The 20,957-nt window shown below is 49.1% G+C and overlaps 1 long non-coding RNA gene across 1 annotated transcript in view; it reads left to right on the top strand.

The window, feature by feature from the left end:
* Positions 1 to 7,065, top strand: part of LOC144334902 (uncharacterized) — a 108,483-nt gene extending 101,418 nt beyond the window's left edge. The window contains exon 5 of the long non-coding RNA XR_013405157.1: positions 6,648 to 7,065. This is a non-coding gene — a long non-coding RNA (uncharacterized LOC144334902). The remainder of the gene's footprint in view (positions 1 to 6,647) is intronic.
* Positions 7,066 to 20,957: the final 13,892 nt, after the last annotated feature.

Here is a 20,957-nt window from a genome sequence, read left to right as displayed (position 1 = left end):
CTTCAGAAACGGCCGGCTGTGTGTGTTGAGCATGGCAAGAAAGACTTACGTGTGTCTTAAACCTCTTGAACAAAGCAAGTTGATGTTTCAAATGCATCTCAAAGGCTAATGACTTTGCTATGGTCAATATTCAGGAGAAAAGAGGGTTTGATGAAACAGAAAGACAGGAGTGGCAAGTGACATGCTTGTGCCCCGTATGGCTAAGCGATGTCCTGGCCGTTCCACACCACGGCCTCTGAGCAGCCAGCCTGCAGATACTGGGTCAATTTAGATATCCCTGATCTCTGTAGAGGTTTGATCAGGTAGCCCAAGAGCAGATAAACACAAACGCTGACTGGAAACCCTGGCACACGGAGACACTGGAAACAGCAAGCTGCTATTAACATCATAGTAAGAGACAGTCGCCTGCTCTCAGGGGTGTCCGTTTCTTTTGCTTCTAGACGTTCATCTGCGTTACAATACAGTTTTGCTCAGTTTATCCCCATTACTCCACTGTCTTCGCCGTTAAAGTCTCAGCGAGGCAGGAAAGAGTGTTGCTGGTCTACATATGGCAGTGCCCCTGCAGCAGAGCATGTACGTGCACGTTCAGGCTAAACAGGTGTAGGAGAGAAGAAAACCACCTACAATTAGTCACTTAAAATGCCACACACCCAACCCTTGAGACCCTAGCACATAGAGTAGTAGTGGTCTTGGAGATGGCAGGTGTGCTGAAGTCTGATTTTCTCACTTAGCTTTTCCAGCAGCGTTTTCCTCATCTCTAAGCTGGGGCTAACAACTGCCACGCGTAGATTTGTGCATGGAACCGTGCGTGTAAAGTGGGGTAGCCCCCAGGACCTAAGAAGGACTCGTGGTCAGTGTCGGTGGTCATGCGTGCTGTACGGGTCCCCCAGGAAGATGATTGCTACATATAACTCCCTCCGTTCAATGTCACTGAATGTAAAAGGTGGGACATTGGCTTCTGATGTGTCTGGTTTGCTGCAGGCCACGCTGCACCCCGTGGTTCCTGAGCCCTGAGCTGAAGTACATCCTGCTGCATCGCCTGTGTCGCTTTTGCTGTGTCACTTAGATCTCCTGCCCTGGGAAACTTCCTCGCGCCTGACGAGCACCACAGTTTGCAGCAAGACCTGTCCAAAGCGTGGACTGCGAGAGCCCCGCTGTGGTCCTGTCCTCTCCATGTTGGGAGCGACTTTGTGGGGTTTGTCGGCCCTTCTCTCGGGTGTCCTGTGTCTCATGGATCAGCCGACGAGCCCCGTCTGGAGGAGCACTCTGCAAAACGTTGCCGGCCACCCAGATCTCCTAGCGCAGAGTGAGGCCACATCTGCAGACTTGACCGCACAGAGTCCCGAGGCATTCGGCAAGAAGGGGAGTGGGATGTGTGTGAGATCCCACTGCGGAAGCCGGCTCTGCTCCGTACTCTGCGTGCGGGGTGCCTGATGTTCAGACCTGCTGTGTCTATCGGGGGCCATGGCGGGGTGGTGGGAGTGGGGGCAGGGAGCAGCGCGGATGGATCCAGGAAAGGACTTAGTTGAATCCCAGCTGCCCACATACCTGTTGCTGGTCTTGGACAAGGTCCCTAGTTTCTCTGGGCTTTCGGTTTGATTGTAAGACTAGGACGCCGCCCCAGTCTGAAGATGTCGGTGTGTGCGGGAATGCCTGGCGCAGTCACCATGGGTTTTCCTTCAGCCTCCTCCGTGCCCCTCCCTGGGTCAATCAGTATCCATGCGTGCCACAAGTAAATTACAGTCCCTCCGAAAAACCAGTTGACCCGAGTTTTATGGTCGAGCATGGTGAGTGTCCTTGCCAGGAAATGCCACTAGATGTCTTGGGCCTGCTCCTCTACCTCCACAGCAATCCCCGGAACAGGCTGGTTCAGGACGTGGGAGGTGGGAGTCAGTGTTGTACCTAGGACAGGCTGAAGTCAAAGGCTCATTTGCTCTGTGAGGGGTGATCAGGATGACACATCAAGTGGAGCCCCATGGCTGACCCTGGAGGTGGACGGTCGGGTCGGATTGGCTGCCCTCCAGCACGTGTTTCGAGTGATGCCTTCCCTGGGTTACGCAGCCCTGATCTGTAGCGCACAACTTCCCAGCTCCAGCCAGTCTGGTCTTGCCGTCTCCTTCCAAGAAGATAGGTGCGGCGCAGTTGCCTTTAAGCGGCTCCTTCTGGACACCGCAGGGCAGCAGCAAGCAAGCATGGGCGACTTTTTTCTTACGTTGACCACAATACGCCGGGCCAGCTTTGCACGATCCCATTCAGCATCACACGTGTGCATCGGCCACTCACCTGTCCATCTGCCACAGACAGGCTTGCACAGGACCATTGAGTGGCCTTTACGGCAAAGAGCCTAAAGGGCTCACAGGAAACCTGGACCCAGCGCAATGGTAAGAGCGCAGCAATACCTGTCATTGATCAAGGGGTATTCTGGGCCCGACATGGTGTTAAGTGATCCAGTTCGGTTAGCACTCTTAGAATTAACCCCCTTTTGCCTATCAGGAAATCGAAGACGGAGGGCATTAACGCCAGGGAGCAGGGAGTAAGGGGACACACAGAGGGGCTGAGGGGCTGGGCATTCTGAGCCCACGGATCTGCCCACAGGCCCCGGCTGCACGGGCACCAGGGCTGCTGCTCTGGAGGGGATGAGGAGCTCTGGGGAAAAGATGGAGCCTGACGTGGGTAAGATTTGGATATTTTCAAAAGAGATTTTCAGCCTGGAATGAGGGTGTAAGTGACTGAATCGGAGTGATGAGCCAGATAGCCCGGCTGCCGGAGCTCCCCTGTGGGGTGAGGGAGGAAGGCCTTGGGGGCGTGTGGCTGAGCAGAGGCGCTGGGTCGCCAGGAGCCGCCGCGGGTTTGGAAAGGGGGAGAAACGCAGCGCCCTGCACTGCAAGGGCACCGAGACGTGGTTGTGGTTCTTCCTGACCGTGACAGGCACAAATGGTGCTGATGGTGGAATGCACGGAGTTTGCCTTCAGAGAACTCCTGCTGTCTTTTAAAACCTGGGCCTCTCATTTAAACTTGGTGGCCTCAGGTGAATGGTCAGAAACAGTTTCTGATGAGGTTGCAGAGACTGTGCATGGCCTCTGATTGTGCACATCCTGTGATTGTGTATAGTCTCTGATTGTGGCCTCTGGCCTCTTTGTGGCCTCTGATTGTGTGGGTCTCTGTGTGTGGTCTCTGTGCAGCCTCTGATTGTGTGTGGTCTCTGATTGTGCTCAGTCTCGGATTGTGCGCGGCCTCTGATTGTGGGTTGTGTGAGTTTCCCGGGATTAAGTAGATGAGCCTCGTGCTGGGGCAGGTGTGCCTTGTGTTGGGCGTGTGGATAAAGAAGTTTAACCCATCTCCTCTTTGAGAATGGCAGGGCAGTAACAAAGGCGGTTGATTTATACATGGCCATCCTCGTGAGGTGAGGACCTGAAAGGTTTACTGCTTTCCCGGAAAGCTGCTCTGGGCGTCACCATCACTGATCATGGACAGCAGCTCAGAAGCCCCCTTAAGGTGCAGGGAGGGACCGGCGCTGGTCCTGTCTGTGCCCAGGCTGCTGGTCACCCTGACGGCCAGGCGATGGCTGCCTGTGCACGAAGCTGGGGTTAGAGTGCATTTGGGCAGTGTCGGCTTTGATTTAGGTCAAGACTGATCAGTCTTCCTAAAATACTAGCCATGAAAGCTTTCATAGATTGTAGTTCTTTGGGAGATTTATATGTGGTTTTTAAAGCACAGGGCCCATGGCCAGTGTTGAATTACATTTTGTTCAGTGTAACTGACAGGACACTGGACCTGAGTCTCAGGCCTGCCACAGGGTTCAGGGAGCTTCAGAGAGGGAGATGTTTGTGCTCAAGTTTTCGCAGATGGGATGGGACATGGGCATGGGGCTGGAATGCTCTAACCTTCAATCTTCAGTCATCGGTATCACCTGTGCACACGCATATCGTTTTCAAAGATGGACAAGCTTTTGGGAAATATCTGAAGACTTTTCCAGTTTTGAAAGAAGCCGGGATGACACTGGAAACGGCAGGTGTCTTGGCTGCTGATCAGGTCCATCACCACGCACATGGTCCCTAACCTGGCCCACCTCTGATCATGCACAGCGGGTGACGAGGTCCATAACCTCACACTTCTGTGCACAGCAGGTGACCAGGTCCCTAACCTCAAAAGCTTCTGATTGGGTGCAGCTGGTGACCAGGTCTGCAACTTCGCATGGCTCTGATTGTGCAGAGCTGGTGACCAGGTCACTAACCACCCACACCTCTATTCATACCCAGCGGGTGACCGGGTCCATCACCTCACACCTCTGATTGTGCATAGTGGGTGACCAGGTCTGGAACCTTGCACACCTCTGATCGTGCACAACGGGTGACTAGGTCCATGACCTCACGCCTCTCTGCACAGTGGGTGACCAGGTCCATAACCTCACACCTCTGATCGTGCACAGCTGGTGGGCACAGGACCCACTTCAGTGAGGGGCTGACTTCCCAGGTGTGAAGGGGGAATGCTGTGTGGCTCGCTAAGCCCCTCCATGCTTTGGGGGCTCCAGGCTGTGGCCGGCAAGTAGGAAGTTGTCCCAGGAGGCTGCTGTGTGTTGGGGATGGGAGGCAGCTGCAGGGTGGAAGTACGATGTTGTCGTAGGGGGCCACTGTGGGGGGCTGGGACGGGAGGCAACTGCAAGTTGGAAGTAGGATGTTGTCCCAGGAGGCTGCTGTGTGTGGGGGAGGGAGGAGGCAACTGCAGGGTGGTGTGGTGGTCCCCGTGCCACTGATTTCAGGTTAAAATAGAATGTGGACCTCTTTTTACCATAGTTTTTAATTACTCCGCTAGTTTGTGTTGCTGTCTCTTGCTATGAAGTCCACAGTCTGATGTCTCTGTGGTCCCCATGTTTCCCTTCTGCTTGTGTTACCCGATCCTGTGGGTCAGCTGTGAGGAAACCACTCTCCACTCCTCATCTGGAGTGGTCTCGAGCTGGGTGTGCTGGTCTCCTTGTGGGCTAAAGTGTTCTTCTGTTACTGTTTTCTCTGTTTCTTGACCAAATTTAGCAGACTTGCGTATGATGCAAACACTTTAAAAAATGTCTTTTGCCTTTATAAAGAAAACACCTGCATTGCTTTAAAATGAACCTTTCCTGTGTCTCCATCCTTCCTCACAGATTGCTCTGTGTTAGAAACTCGGTGGTGTGTGTGCTTCATGGCCTCATTCCATCAAGCACTGTAACCTCTGATTGCAAAAGTGGCTATACTCAAGGCAAAAAACTTTGCAAATGTTGAAAAGAAAGAACAAAAACAATATATTGTTCTCTTGTCATCCTGAAATGGCTACTCTTAAGATTTTGATGTAGTTCAAACTACATCAAAGTCTCACCTACTCCTGTGCCAATATTCATCCTTCAGCTCTGCCTCCGTTCTTCCTTTCTTTTTTCATGCTATGGGGTCTGCTTTGGAGATGTTATCTACTTTCATTCTTCCAAAGTCAAGCTTCTAGCTTTGGTTGGAACTGCAGACCCATTTACCCATTCAGCAAATACTTTCTAAGCACATGGATAGTCACTGAGAATACCGTGGTTCACCAACATGACTGCGGCCCCTGCTCACACGAACTTGCGGCCTGATGGGGAGAATGGGCACTAATATGACAATCAGTCTAATGGGTTTCTGATGAAGAATTGAGGAAAGCGCACCAAAGAAAGGGAAGCGGGGTTCTCTAAATTTATGCTGTAAAAGAATCTGGCGTATCTTGGGATGAGAGGTAGAAAACCGATGCATTCTGGAAGGTATGATCCCCTTGCAGTCTGGAGAGAAGTAGAGGTTGCTTGTTGAGGGGGGTGGAGTGTAGGGACACCACGGTCTAAACAGAGATGGGGGTGCGTGCAGAATGCCTCTTGCAGCAGGAAACAGGCACGTGCAAGGAAGTAAACACGGGAGAAAGTGGCACAAGACAAGAATGAAGGCAGGCAGGCAGGGGCTGGGAGATGATGGTAGATGCTTTATTCTCTTAATAACAGCAACAGGATGCTGTTGAAAGCACTTGAGGGAGGTGGGGAAGTGGGTATGACATGTTTTGTGTTTGTAAAATTATCACATTGTCTTACCAAACTATACTCCCTATTTTTTATTTTTACATTTTCCTTTAAGTTCTTAGATACATATGCAGGTGTGTTACATAGGTATACATGTGCCATGGGGGTTTGCTGCACCTGTCAACCCATCATCTAGGTTTTAAGCCCTGCATGCATGAAGTATTTGTCCTAATGCCCTCCCTCCTCTTGCCCCCACCCCCCAACAGGCCCCCGTGTGTGTCGTTCCCCTCCCCGTGTCCATGTGATCTCATTGTTCAACTGCCACTTATGAGTGAGAGCATGTGGTGTTTGGTTTTCTGTTCCTTTTAGTTTGCTGAGAATGATGGCTTCCAGCTTCATCCATGTCCCTGTAAAGGACAGGAACCCATTCTTTTTTATGGTTGCATAGTATTCCGTGGTATATACGTGCCACATTTTGTGTATCCAGTGTATCATTGATGGGCACGAGATATCCTCTTAACATGTGCTCCAGCAATTGCACTCTTAGGTATTTATCCAAAGGAGTTGAAAACTTGTGTTCACAGAAAAACCTGCACATGGACATTTATAGAAGCTTTAATCATAATTGCTCATTTTATTCCAGCTTTATTCATAATTGCTCAAACTTGGAGGCAACGAAGAAACCAAAATGTTCTTCACTAGGTGAGTGGATAAATAACCTGTGATATATCCAAACAATGGAATATTCTTTAGCACTGAAGGGAAGTGAGCTGTCAAGCCATGAAAAGACACGTAGGAACTTTAAACATGCACGGCTACACAAAAGAGGCCCCTCGGAAAAGACTAAATACTGTAAGCTTCCAACTAAAGGACATCCCGAAAAAGGCCAGACTATGGAGTGAAAATGTCCGTGCTTCCCAGGTGTTGGGAAGAGGGAGAGATGAGGAGGTGAAACACGGAGATTTTTAGGATTTTAGTGCAACTGCTCTGTACGATGCTATCATGGTGGATACATGTCATGACATATTTGTTCAAACCCATAGAACAAGCACCAAGACGGAGCCCTCATGTAAACGGTGGACTCTGGGTGACAATATGTCAACGTAGGTTCTTCAATTATTACAAATGCTCCTTCTGGGCAGGAGTGTTGTTAGTTGGGGAGGCTGTGCACGTGGGGGAAGGGAAGGCATATAGAAGGTCTCTCTGCACCTTTCCCTCAATTTTTCTGTGAACGTGAAACTGCCTAAAAGATAAAGTGTATTTTTAAAAAAAAATAAAGGAAAAAAAGGAAACAAAATGTCCTCACAAAAATCAAATGAGAAAATGATCACACTGGGTGCTTCAGGTCAAAATGGAAGAACAAGGGCTGTATTTACCATCCCACCTGATGACTTTTTTCTCACTGCTTTTCAGCATTTTTTTGGAGTCTAGTCAGTGCAATAAGGCAAGTTAAAACACATAAAATGCACCCTTATTAGAAAATAAGATTTAAAACTATCTGTATCTGCAGGTGACGTGATCACCCGTGTGGAAAATCTCCTGAAATCACAAAAAGCCACTAAAACTACTAATAATAAATTACTTACTAATAAGTGAGTTTGGGTTTAGCTTGTATCTTGCAAACTTTCCATAAGCAGTATTTATCTCTTTATACACTGGCAAAGAAATAATTGGAAATGGAAATTTACAAAGTAATATTAAGACTAAATCTGACAAAAGATGTGTAAGATCTATGCACTGTAAAGCAGGCAGTGATGCTGAGATAAATTAAAGAACTAAATAAATGAAGTGATATACTGTGTTCATGGATCAGCAGGCTCAATATTGTTAAGATGTCAGTTCTGCCCTTGTGGAGCAGAGGTTTAATGCAATTCCAATCAAAATCCCAGCATGATTTTATTTTATTTTTTTTCAGTAGAAATGAACTAGCAGATTCCAAAATGTGTCTGGAAATTTAAAGAACCCAAAAGAGCTAAGACAACTTGGAAAAAAAATGGTGGAGGACTTACCTGAACTATCAAAACTGGGTTAATGAAACCTCCTAGAGGGTCTAGTAATAATCTCACAAACATGTTACCTATACATAGTGGATTTTTGAAGAAAGGTTCAAAGACATTAAATTAGAGAAAGGACGATAATGATGATAGAAGGATTAACTACTACAGGCCAAAAAGGGAAAAAAGAGCTCCTGTTAAATATCTTCACATTGTTGGTGTCACTCATGCAATTCAATTCACATTTTGTATATCTAAAAGTTGAACAGACTTCTTCATTCTCTTTCCCCAATTCACTCCACAGAGATACTGATGTCTTTCCGTGGAACTTGGAAGTTTGCTATTCTTTTTAAAATGACTCTCTTAGATACTGTTTCTGCAAGAAGTTGTGGGACTGTAACTTACAAATACTGTTCTAAACCTTGGAATCACACGTTTCCCTTTTTCTCTACTTATCGTTTCTAGTCAGTTTCCCATTTCCTCTTCTTCATATTTGCACTGCATTCCTTCTAGTTCAGGCTCTTGTTACCCCACTTGATCTCTTGATGTGGTCACCTGAATGTCCTTCATGTTCCAGCCTCCTGGAATCCTTCCTTCATGACCCTGAAGAACTGCCCTCCAGACCCGCAGGTGTGACCCGGAATCAAGGATCTCAAAGCCGAGTGGGATCTGAGAGGCTATCTAGACCAATCCTCCATTACAGACGTAAACCTTTTGATGACTTCACTTCAGAGCCCAAAATATTTGCACTGCAGGCAGAATCACCTAAATCACTTAATGTGATGTTCAGTCTTCCCGTGGTATCTTCCTCTCTGCATCTCCCTACTTTCGGTCAGCCATTTCTCACTCATGACACCGAACCCTTCATTCACATCACATTATTGTTCTTCTCCACACACACTTGTTTGTTTTCTGCCTGGGTTTTTTGTTACATTCTTCCCTCTACTGGCAATATCATTTTCCAAGATCTGACTACAGAATTTTAACGTATTCCTCAGAATGACTCACATATCACATATTCGACCAAATGGCTGCAGATTCTGTCACTTCCTCTCTTGTCCTATGGCAACCTGGAGAATCTTCTTCTCTTAGCCAATAGGATTTATCATGGTCCTTCTTTATCTTAACAATAGTTTAGCAGGACTGAGAACTGGGAAGTAGATTTTTCTCCCAGGGGTGAGAACTGTCTTAGTTTAGCAGATCTCCCTGGGTCTCCATTCTGGTTGTAGAAAAGCAGCCCATAGGGCATGGTGGGGAGGAGAAGAAGGGGAACTAAGCTGTGTTGCATGAAGATGGACAGTTGTGACCCTTACTCCAGGGTTGGGAGTTGAGGCCCCTAGGAAGGAGAAGCTGTAAGGATGAAGACGAGGCATAAAAAGTGATGCAGGCCGGGTGCGGTGACTCACGCCTGTAATCCTAGCACTTTGGGAAGCCAACGTGGATGGATCACGAAGTCAAGAGTTCAAGACCAGTCTGACCAATATTGTGAAACCCTGTCTCTACCAAAAATACAAAAATTAGCTGGGTGTGGTGGCACATACCTGTAGTCCAGCTACTCGGAAGGCTGAGGCAGGAGAATCACTTGAACCCAGGAGATGGAGGTTGCAGTGAGACAAGATCATGACACTGCACTCCAGCCTGAGTGACAGAGACTTCATCTCAGGAAAAAAAAAAAAAAAAAAAGTGATGCATAGTAACAAGACTGCCCGAGGAGAAGAGGCAATCAGCAACCTTCTCCAGGGTGGGATGGCTGAAGACCCTTTAAGAACAAAGGTGTCTACTTTCCTTCTTTAGGATGCTCTATCGTGATTTAATGAACCCTCCCAATCTACTGTATTCAGTATTTGGCATGAGTCAATTTAGGGGAATTCTAGAAAACATAGCTGGCTGTTATCAGGTTAATGTAGATTGGGAGGTAGGGAAAAACCCCAGGAGACACGTAGGAAGGACAATACGTGAAAACAGAAGAAACTTGGAGTCAGTTCACCCTTCAAACAAAATCCAGTTTCCAGAAGACATTGTGAGGGCTGCTGGGTCTTCCTCGCCTGCAGATGGGGGATTCCAGATAATTATTATACTTGAATCTCACAGGATGGGGTGATCACCACCTGCTCTCAAATGGGATGAGTTACAATATCTTCTATCGGGAGGCGGTAAATAAGAGGTTAGGTACACGTCTGTAGTCATCACAATTTTGTCAAGATTGCTATTTTTACTTCCATGTCATAGATGGGGAGCCTGATGCTTGTGGAAAGGATTTGCTCAGGGTCTCACCATTAAAAGTGGCAGAGGAAAGATTCCAACATGTTTTAAAAGCTGCAAACTGAGCTGACTCCCATCCATGCTGTCATACCGACTTTGAGATTTCAATCCTCCTGAAGGCAGGAAACTTATTCCATTTGCTTTTATACCCTCCATAACACTAGTGAGCAAGTTTTGCTCAAAGTAACATGGAATATTTTGCTGACTCAAGGGGAAAAAGTAAGAGACTTAAATGACACCATCACAAGTCAACCCTCAAGGAACAGAGACATATTTAGCATTAGCTGTCTCAGTCCAATCAACATAGACATGCACGTTTATCCTTTACATGGCAGTAAGACAGCAAACACAATTGAAAAAATGAGCCAAGTGTAAAAAATGTGTCACAAAGGGATGGATTTAGACAGGAGAGCAGTGAAGTAGGTTATAAAATGGTCAGCATAATCCATTTCAATGAATTATTAGCTGAAACATGCAAAGCATTTAGGATTTCTGGGAGAAGGGTACAAACACACCAAATGTTTGCCCGACATTTTCTTCACTGCTGCTGTCTTTCCACAGGGCTGGAGATGATGTTAACCAACGGCCTTGGGAGGAGAGATTGCAGCTGAGCCCACACCCTCTCAAACTCCTTCAGACTGTTTCTGTTTTTGTAGACTTTACCATTAACAACAAATCCTAAGATTTACTCAATCAGTACAGCAGTCGCTGGCCAGAGTTCAAATTTCTGATTCGAAGGAATCTGCACTCTGCCTGCCAGGATCGACTATTAATGGCTTCGTCCATAGAGGAGCTGTGTCTTTGCTCACTATGGAACAGTATTGAGGCTTCGAAAGGGGTATTTTGCTGGTCACCTCCTTGGTCATCCTTCTGCTCACCAAGAGCAGATACTGTTCTCAGCCCCTTACATTTACAAGGTCGTTTAATTCTCACATAGCCCTTTCAGATAGATGCGACTATTACCCCCCTTTTACAGAGGAGGAAACCGAGAGGCAGAGGACATAGGTGAATTGTCCCAGATCACAGAGCTGGCTATGGAGCTGGGACTTGCACCCGGCCAGCCTGGCTCCAGAGTTCACTGCCCTCCTCCTGTACAGCACGTGTGACCTGCAGTAATCACCGCCCAAACAGGCAGGCACTGCGGAGAGCCAAGCACACCTCTTCCGCCTTCAGCACGGAGGACGGTTCGTTTTCATTCTGGTGTTCAGCTCAGGACTGTTTTTATCACAAGGACGCACCACCCAGAAAGCTCAGTCATGTGCCGTTACCTTCTACGGTCATGGTTTTCTACTTTTTGGCCCCATTTTCCTGAGGACTTGGCCTGCTGGGACGTGAATGATGCGTTACTACTGTAGAGACAGAGGTTCAGGTCTAGTGGCACAAACAGCGACGGACCCCATGGAAATGCGGGCGTGGCCCCTCCATCCCAACAGCCTGCATGGCTGCTCCATTCTGCTCCCATCACACACATCCCCACACAGCCAAGCCCCTTCTCCTTTCCCCCACTGGATTCATCAAATCAAACCTCGCTGTCCTTGGCAAATGTACCATTAATTTCCTTTCTGCCCAGTAAAAAAGCACACTTCCAGTTAACATGACACCCCCGCTACGATAGAACAGCCTTAATTCACACATGACGCAGAGGAACAGAGGGAGGGAGGGGTCGAGGACCATCCTGGAATCGGCAGCTGTTTTCTGGGGGAAAGCCTCCGTCCCCCCTGAGCCCGACACTTGTGCCACACTATCCCCATGGTGTCTGAAAGCTCCATGAAGACAGGCTCACTCTGACCCCTTCACACCCACAACGCCAAAGAGGAGCAGGTGTTCAGGAAAAGTCTCCTGCTAGTGCTGAAGACAGGAATGATTCCTCGTGGTGCCCAGAATGTCAGGAGAAAAGGCACCATGTGGACACCTTCCAGGTCTGCTCAGTCTCTGCACAATCACAGACTTGAGACCTGGAGGGCAGACACCTGGCACTGCTGACCACCCCAAGGTCATGGCCTCTGCCCCTTCTCTGCTGCCCATCAGTTCCAAGCTTCTGGCAACACCGCCTGCTGCCCCCACTGCCTCATCGACTCTTCGTGAAAAGCAAATGTTGCCAGGATAGCGTATGAGTACATTTGCCAGGAAAGCAGCTCCGATTGACGCTGAAACCCCCTTCTCACACCCCTGGCAGCTCCCTTGCCCCCGATGTGCACATGCTTGCAGCTCTGACCTTGCTCAGTGTCCACACAGGCTCTGTTCACTGGAGAGCCAAAGGCAGACTCAATGTTGAGTCAGAAATACACAAAGAGGGTGAAGATTACGAACTGCCTGCCCCCCAAAACACAGGTTGAAATCCTCACCCTCAATGTGATGCTGTCAGGAGGTCTTTGGGAGGTGATGAGTTCCCGAGGCTGGAGACCCTTGAATGGGATTTGTGCCTCAGAAAGGGGCCCAGCAAATCCCTCACCCTCCCATTGTGTCAGGGCCAGAGAGCAGGTGTGTGCCAACCAGGAAGGAGCCCACACCAGAATCCACCCGTGCGGCACCCTGATCCTGCCTTGCAGCCGCTAGAACTGTGAGAAACAAATTCCTGTTGTTCATAAGCCGCTCAGTCAATGGTGTTTCGTTACAGCAGCCTGAGCTGCCTGAGATGACGATGCTCACCGCCCTACAGAAACGGCTACTCCCCTCTCCCAGAAAGAGGGGTTTAATTAAAATCCCTGTCTCTCCTCGCGGCCACCACAGATCTCACTCCCCCACCCCAAAAGCCAGCAGTTGCTAGGATTAAAGGAAACAGAGGATTGTTTTAGACCAGCCCCTCCATATCGATCTGAAGCCTATAACTTTGCCCACTTCCACGGTGGCCGTGTCACTGCAGTGCCCATGTCAGCTCTGTGTCTGCACTGGGTCCCAGGCTGTGCACAGACTCTTCTAGCTGCCCATCCAGCACAGCCATTTCCCCTTCTGCTTTGGAGGCTGTCCTTCGATATCGAACTCCCACCTTTCTGCAACCCAAGGCCTTCTGATCCAGACATTCGGGGTGAGCTCAGCCATGTACTGGAGTCCTTGACTCAGGTAACCCAGGCCCAAGGCGTTGGCACCCACGATCTACTGGCTGTGGGGTCTGCACAGCCACTAGCTGTCCCAGCCACTCCAGGGCCTGGGAGGGGAGGCAGAGGAACCTGTGAAGCTGCCAACAGCCATACGGGGACAGGGGCCCCTGGGATGAGGAGGATGCCATGGAAGGAAATTCAGAGAAAGAAAGAGCCCCAAGGCTGGACGGGTCATGCCCAAAGCCTACACTGCTGAATTTTCCAGGTTTCTGAACTCAATCGCTGACCCACACAGCACATGTTTCCTGAGTGCTGACCCCGCGTGCCATTGGATACGGCAATAAAGTAGGACCCCCACCCACCCCTTCCCCGACACATACACAGGCCTGGGCACCCAGTTGGCACCGTGAGCCAGGGAAGGGGGCCATTTCAGACGGACAGTGGGTGCAGCCTTGCCAAAGCCCAGCAGTCACCTGCACTGCCACAGCCAGGCTGAGTCCAGATCAGCCGCACAGAAACCTGACCCTCTCAAGGGCATGCCTGAGCTCATTAGGGACAGACACCGTCTCCTGCTGATCTCCAACACTTTCTCTGCATGTCTAGTTACAAACGGACGACGCAGTCTCGGAAGCACAGCTGTGACTCTGGAGACAGATCCCAGACCTCCCCCTGCTCCTCTCCGTGGTGCCATTGATGGGGAGGGGCCGGCATGGCCGCATACCCACAGCCACCATGCCACGGAGACACGGGCCTTCGACGGTTACTTCTGCCAAGGAACCCTGCTGCGTCTTGGAGCACACCATGGTGGGCGGGAAGCTCCACCCGGAGAAACAGCGATGCTTCTCCCCAGAGCCAACGGAGGGCACTCCCCGCCCTGCATGCAGCAGATTACTTACATTCTGGAAAACATCTGAGTTAGTGGGGAACAGTAAAATGAAAAGGTCACGCTAGAAAGTTTAGAAGGTTGTGTGGAGTCTCAGGAGGTCCAAAGATTTCTGAACCAAGACTGCTGTGGGCAACGAGCTTACAGGGAAAGTTTCCACACGGGCCTTCAACAAGCAACGCTCAGCAGGGAGGAGCCACGTTCTGGGCAGAACCTCAGAACAAGAACATCGCACACCACAAAGTCACATCAGAGCCAACAGCAACTGAAATACAGCGCTCTCCTAAGATGTGTGCGTCACCTGCAGAAAGTCACCACACATTAAGATGGGGGAAGAAAAGGATAAGGTTAGAAACAAATTTGAAATTATTTCTGCATACATAAAATTTCTACATCCACTGGCTTTCTTTCTGGGAGTAACAACTTTTACATGAGATGCACATCCCCGTTGGAAGGAGTTTGGGTTTTCCGTGGGCAGAGTCAAGGGCTCTCCAAGAAATGTGAACCTTTTCTCACTCACTGAGCCGCGTGCCCTGAGGCCGTCCTGGCCTGTCTGAGCCCCTCCCTGGCTCTGCCTCCAGCCAGCTCCTTCCAGCACTCACCCCGCTGCTCCCAGAGCCTGCACTGGCCCAGGATCTCCTCTTCTGCTGCTGTCAATCTTCCACTTTAGGGTAAATAAGTTGGAAACTAGAAAGTTATAAGACCCCTTAGCTTTTTAAAAATTTGTCTTCTCAGAAAACAAAGAATACTAATTCTACTTCCACGGTTTAACATGTTGCCCCCATCTGCATGTTCATGGATATGTGTTTTTCTATATATTTTAATCAGTACTTATAAAAGCATGCACTGTTGGCTATGTTCAGTTCAATTACATTTGATGTAAGAAGTTTTAGTTTCAGTGAATTCAGGCACTCAAAATTTAAGCCCTCTGACATCTATTAATCAAATGGAAAAATGACAGGTAGATATTACAAAAATCAAGAGAAGTGTTTAATATAAATCCTGGACTTTTAGATATTTCCACAAATGTAATGTATACATTAGTACACGACCTTGAGCATTTTCACAACTCTTTGAACTAAAATTCTGCTCTTAACTTTTATTGGTAGATCGACATCCATATGTGATTATAAGCAGCTCAAACATCAGCTCTTAGAAACAACCAGAAATGCTGTGGGCAAATCCCACCGAGCAGCAAATAACGGAACTGCACCCAACAACCCAGGTACCTCCCCTGAGGCATCTGGAACTTGAGGATTACGAGCAGCCTTTGGTTTTTGAGGCACCCGAGAGTGGGGACTCCAACTCCCCAAGTCTAGGAAGGCCTCAGCGATAAGGAAAACTGATCAAAAAGTCATCCCTGCCGGCCCCCTGCCATGGGTTCCCCCCTGCCGGCCCTCAGCCACGTGCTTACAGATCTCACTTCCTCTCTGTCCCGCAAAGCCTGACTCCTGATTCCAGCCCTGCTGCTTACTGGGATGTGGCCATGGACGTCAACTGCACCTGCAAGGGGAGAAGCCTGTCAGGATACAGGATCCTGGCCATCCTGGCAGCGCTCAAGCTGATACTGTAACTTGGTAGCGAGTTACTTAATGCAAAGGTTTAACTTTGAAAAATTTAGATGTGTGTATTCTAACGGAAATTCTGAATGTAGAACACAGGCCACACCCTCACACAGATGTTGTCTGGCCAGCACTCTTTTGTCTTTTCAATAGACATTGTTAAAAGCAGTTTTTGGTTCATAGCAAAATCAAGAGGAAAGTACAGAGAGTCCTCACCTATCTCCTTTCCCAGCACAGGCACAGCCTCCATCATTCTCCTGCCCTCACCAGACCAGCATGTCTCTACGACCGACAGACCCGCATCAACACGGCACCACCACCCACAGTCCACAGCTCACACGAGGACTCGGCCTGCTGCTGCTCACTCTGTGGGTTTCACAGACGTGGAACGGCATGCATCCCCCATGAAAGCCCCACCTGGAGTTGTTTCCCACCTTCCATATCCCCTATGCTCCTTCCATTGATCTCTCCCTTCCCCAGCCCCTGGCAGCCACTGACTGTTTGACTGTCTCCACAGCTTTGCCTTTTCCAGACTGTGCTGTGGTTGGACTCAGACAGCAGGCAGCCTTTCCAGATTGGAGTCTCACTTAGCAACATGCATTTAAGATCCTTCCTTGTCTTCATGGCTTAGGGGTCCAGTTCTTTTTAGTGCTGAATAATATCCCAGTATCTGACATACCACAGTTGATCCATTCACCTGCTGAAGGGCATCTTGGTTGCTTTCTAGTTTTGGCAATTATAAAGCTGCTGTCAACGTCTGTGTGCACATTTCCGCATGGAAGTAAACTTTCAGCTCCTCCGAGTAAACGTCCAGGACTGTGATTGCTCCTGTGGTCGGAGAGCTTAGTTCCACTGAAAACCGCCACACTGCCTCCTACAGCAGCTGCCCCACCTCCCCCAGTGATGAGTGAGGGTCCTGATGCCCACACACCCACCAGCACGCGGCAGTGTCGGAGTTCGGGTTTTGGCCAGGCCGATGGGTGCACAGTGACGCCTCACCCTATGACATAAGACGCGGGTCATGTTTCCACGTGTAGATTTGCCATCTGTGTATCTTCTTTGTTGGGGTATCTGTCCAGGTCTTTGGTCCATTTTTAATCAGGTTGTTCATTTTCTTGTTGAGTTTTGAGAGTTCCTTGCACGGTTTGGATAACAGCCTTTCTCAGATGAGTCTTTTACAGATGCGTTCTCCCCGTCTGTGGCCTGCCCTCTCATGCTCCTGAGACACTATGTTTTATATTTTGAAAAACACTTTAGACAGAAGATGGACCTCCCAGCCCACCACGGTTCTCAGTTTGGCCGTGGTCACCACCCTCCCAGCCCTGGTTCCCACCTTTCCACGATCTGCTGGTCCTATGGGTGTCAACCCATACTAAGTCCCTAACATATCTCCAATGATGGCAACGTCAAAGCCGGCAGTTTGCAGGTAGAAAGGAGCTGATGGAGGCCGGAGCAGAGTGTGAAGGCCAGCGGATTCATCCCTCGGGGACCGGCAGGCCTCATCAGATATCCCCCTGGGTCACCTCCCAAATGAAGTACCTGCTTTGGCCGTGGGCAGGAAGCAGGACCTGGCCCAGATCTCAGCATATTTGACCTGGCACGGCATTTACAGGTGAGCCTCCATAACCGGAAACTCGACTCTCTGGGGAGAATGCATTTTCATTATCAAGGCTTTTAGGCTTTTAATTAAGAAACCAAAGAGCAGTGACTGGAGTGAGGATGCAGGGACTCTGGGTGACCCACACGCTCGTTTCCACCTGGCACGAAGGACCCTGGAGTGAGGGTGCAGTGCCTGTTCTGAGTCACCAGCACACTCATCATTTCTACATAAACAACCCTGTGAGCCTGTCCCAGGACTTTTTAGCCTAGACCTAAAAATTCACAGCTCAGGAAACCTTCATCATTTTAGGAACCTGAGGGGTGGGCCAGGGGGATCTCACAGAGTGAGGTGCTGTCTATGGGGTCAGCAAAGTGCAGCTGGGGCTTCCCGCAAGCACTTCAGGGAGGCCGTGCACTGGCCCGAGGCTGGTTCCGCCTCCTATCCTCGGTTCTCATGCCCAGCCGTGAGGGGAGCCCCCCGCTTCAGGAGCGGTCCCTGGCTCCAGGCCCTAACGTCCATGTCCAGGCCCCTGGTAGGGCAGCTTCTACCCCAGGGAGGCTGGGACTGGAGACAGCCTGGAGCTCTAGGCAATCCTGGCAACCACATGCTTCCCGAAGTGGCTGCAGACAAACTCCTGCTTCCAAAACCTGGCACGGGCTGTGTGAGGCCTGGAACGCGGGAGGCGCGATTACCCTCTCATGGTTATCAAGTCAAGTCATGGTCTCTTAGACCTAAGTGTGACTGGAAGTATACACATTATGGAAGTGTATATAAATGTGAATACAGAAACGCTCATTTTCCTTTTATATACCTTACATATATGTGTATACGTGCATATGTATAAAACATGGAAGAAAAAACCATACTTAAGATTTCAAATCTCACTCACAAAAATCTCAGAAGCAAATTATTATTCTTAAATTCTAAACAAAGATGTAACATTTTACATTCTTACAAACAAAACGTTCTCTATTAGCATTTTATTTTAAAAACTAAGAATGCATTGCACTCTCTCAATTTCGATTTTTAACTCAGCTCACAAAGGCCCCTGTAGAAAGGCCTCCGTACGGCGGCAAGGATGGCGGTGGTCACACCTGTGGCCATTTATCCTCTCTACATCTAGCTCCTCTCCCTGAGGCAACACACCTCCGAAGTCACAGCCTGGCCTCCCAACTCTCCCCCGTCCCGGGCCTTTTGGCATGTTGCTCTGCTGCACACACCTCAGCAAATACTGCTGATTAGCCAGAATCGCCCAGAAATCTCTTAACCTTGATTCTGGCTGCTTTTGTAATTTGTAATATCTGTACTTCTGGTGTGATTTGAGAAACAACACATTTTAAAATTAGAGAAGATGTGGTTTTTATTCTCTCCTTTCTACTTGCAATCTTGAAAATTCAAGTAGCAGCAAGGGTTTGTTGAAAGTAACTTCCACCAAATAGAACCTATTACAAAGGTACTACAGAGTGCCAAATAACCACATAGATGTAAAATAGACATGCAGACACAGATATAAAATCCAATGGTTAAACCAAATTGAGAAATGCTTGCCAGTTTGATAGGACTTCTAAAACTTGACATAAATGTTGGCTGAGGGATACAAGATGCTATGAGATGAGTGAGATGCTTGGCCTAGAACCACAGGCTCTCTCCTCTTTACAGCAGAAAATCCATAAGGAAGTCAAATCTGAAAGAACCAGGTACCGTTGAACGGCATACTCAGCCATCCTTCTCCATTCCTGGGCCAGGTGCGGTGAGTGCAGCCAGTCGTTCACCAACATCCATCATCCATCCTCCAGGCCATGGCTACACTTTACTCCCAGGCTCCCTGTCATTATGTAGATTAGGTAAATCAGGGCCACTCTCACCTTAAGCCTCCCCCGCCAGCATGGCAATCACCCATTCCCAACCACAGCAAGGACAGCCGTGTCCCTGGGAACGCAAAGCAGGGGTCGGGAAGAAACCTGGATCTCTGAATACCTCATGGAGCAGTCACCAGCCTGGAACATCCTCCCTGACAGGTTTGCAAGACAGAAAAACTCCTTGGTTCCTCAAGCTACAATACTGCAGAGTCTCAGGTCACAGCATCCTTACCTACCCTCGTCAGGAACCGTTCATGCTCATCAAGACATGAGAACAAAACTGCAGTGGCACAGTCACACTCAATGCAGACCACCTGCTGCTCACATTCATCGTATTAACACCAAAAAGCCACCGTGGTGGATATATCCTGGATGTGGACACTCGGCGGCTTTTTGCTGGAGATGTGCTTTGTGCATTTATCGCACAACCATCTTGGCGTCAGGAGGGGCTGTGCAGATGGCAGCTGTGCACGTCACAGGGAGTCTCAACTCGCTGGACTCTCAGCCAGCTCCCACTATCAGTGCCCGCAGAGTCCTCTCCTCCGGGAGCACGTGCTTGGACGCCACAGTGGCCTGTGGATCCACACAACAGCACTGTGTGCCCCAGGAGCTTAGAAAGTACCACTGCATCAATGCCTCCACAGGTGAGGCCGGGGGCAGAAGCCAACCTCAAGCAGTTACGGTCCTCCGTGGGGCTGGCGTCCAGGCAGGAAGGCGGCTCAGCGGCTCTCCTCTCACTGTGGAACTTCCTAGGTCCCCACATGAACAGAACCTAAATAACACGCAACGAACAACAGGAACGAGAACACGACCAGCAGCTTCTGAGATGAGCAAGCTGGGCTGATCGTGAGACACCTGACGGGGACGGTGCCAGAGCCCCTCCCAGTGACCTGTGTGGACAGCGCTGCCAGCATCTCCCTAAAACCAGCCCAAGTCAAGTTAGACTTGAGGCTTTCCAGGACTGGGTAGATCCATTCAATCCCACAGTCTGAACCTTCCAGGCCGTGTCTCATGGCCCTCATCTCACATATGGGAACCCGGACGCTGCACCATAGACGTGGCCCCAAGCCCTCGTTCCTTCTTCAACACCACACACCAGTACAGTGAACACTTAGGATCTGGGCATTCACATAAAATACTGCTTAACTAAAACTTCTGATTTAGAACATGTTTAATTCCTACTCACAGAGCTCAAAGTGTTCTGTCCTAGGAGGCGGTAGCTGTAACTAAGCATGAGAGAAGAAGGGATCAGAGTGGTGCCAAGTATTAAATATTCCTCTAAATCTATTCACCAGGTTGCCATGCTATTGTCACCTGCTTCATTTTCTGTCCTTAAAAGACAAAATAGTTACTTTTCAAAATAGACAACCTGTTTTACTGATGCTTAGCTATAAAGTAGCGAGCTACGTATCCAAAAGGGAGATATGGGAAAACAGAAAATGTCCACAAGCGATCGGGGTTGGGGGGCAGTTGCAGCAGCACCTGGCTCTGTTGCGTTGTGAGCCAGCCACGTGGGCTGGACAGCTCACTTAGCCACTGAAATTACATCATCTAAGATTTTGTTTCAGTTACTTTGATAAATTCTCCCTCTTGCTATGAAGAGTAAGGTTTGTTTTTTTTGTTTTTGTTTTTTGACTTGGAGTCTCGCTGTGTCACCCAGTCCAGAGTGCAGTATTACAACCATGGCTCATCGCGGCCTTGACCTTCTGGCTCAAGCAATCCTCCCGCCTCAACCTTCCAAGTAGTTGGGACCCA

This window comes from Macaca mulatta, chromosome 15 (genome assembly GCF_049350105.2).
Source record: "Macaca mulatta isolate MMU2019108-1 chromosome 15, T2T-MMU8v2.0, whole genome shotgun sequence".
In the NCBI taxonomy this organism is placed as follows: domain Eukaryota; kingdom Metazoa; phylum Chordata; class Mammalia; order Primates; family Cercopithecidae; genus Macaca; species Macaca mulatta.
This window is presented reverse-complemented; position numbering and strand designations above follow the sequence as displayed.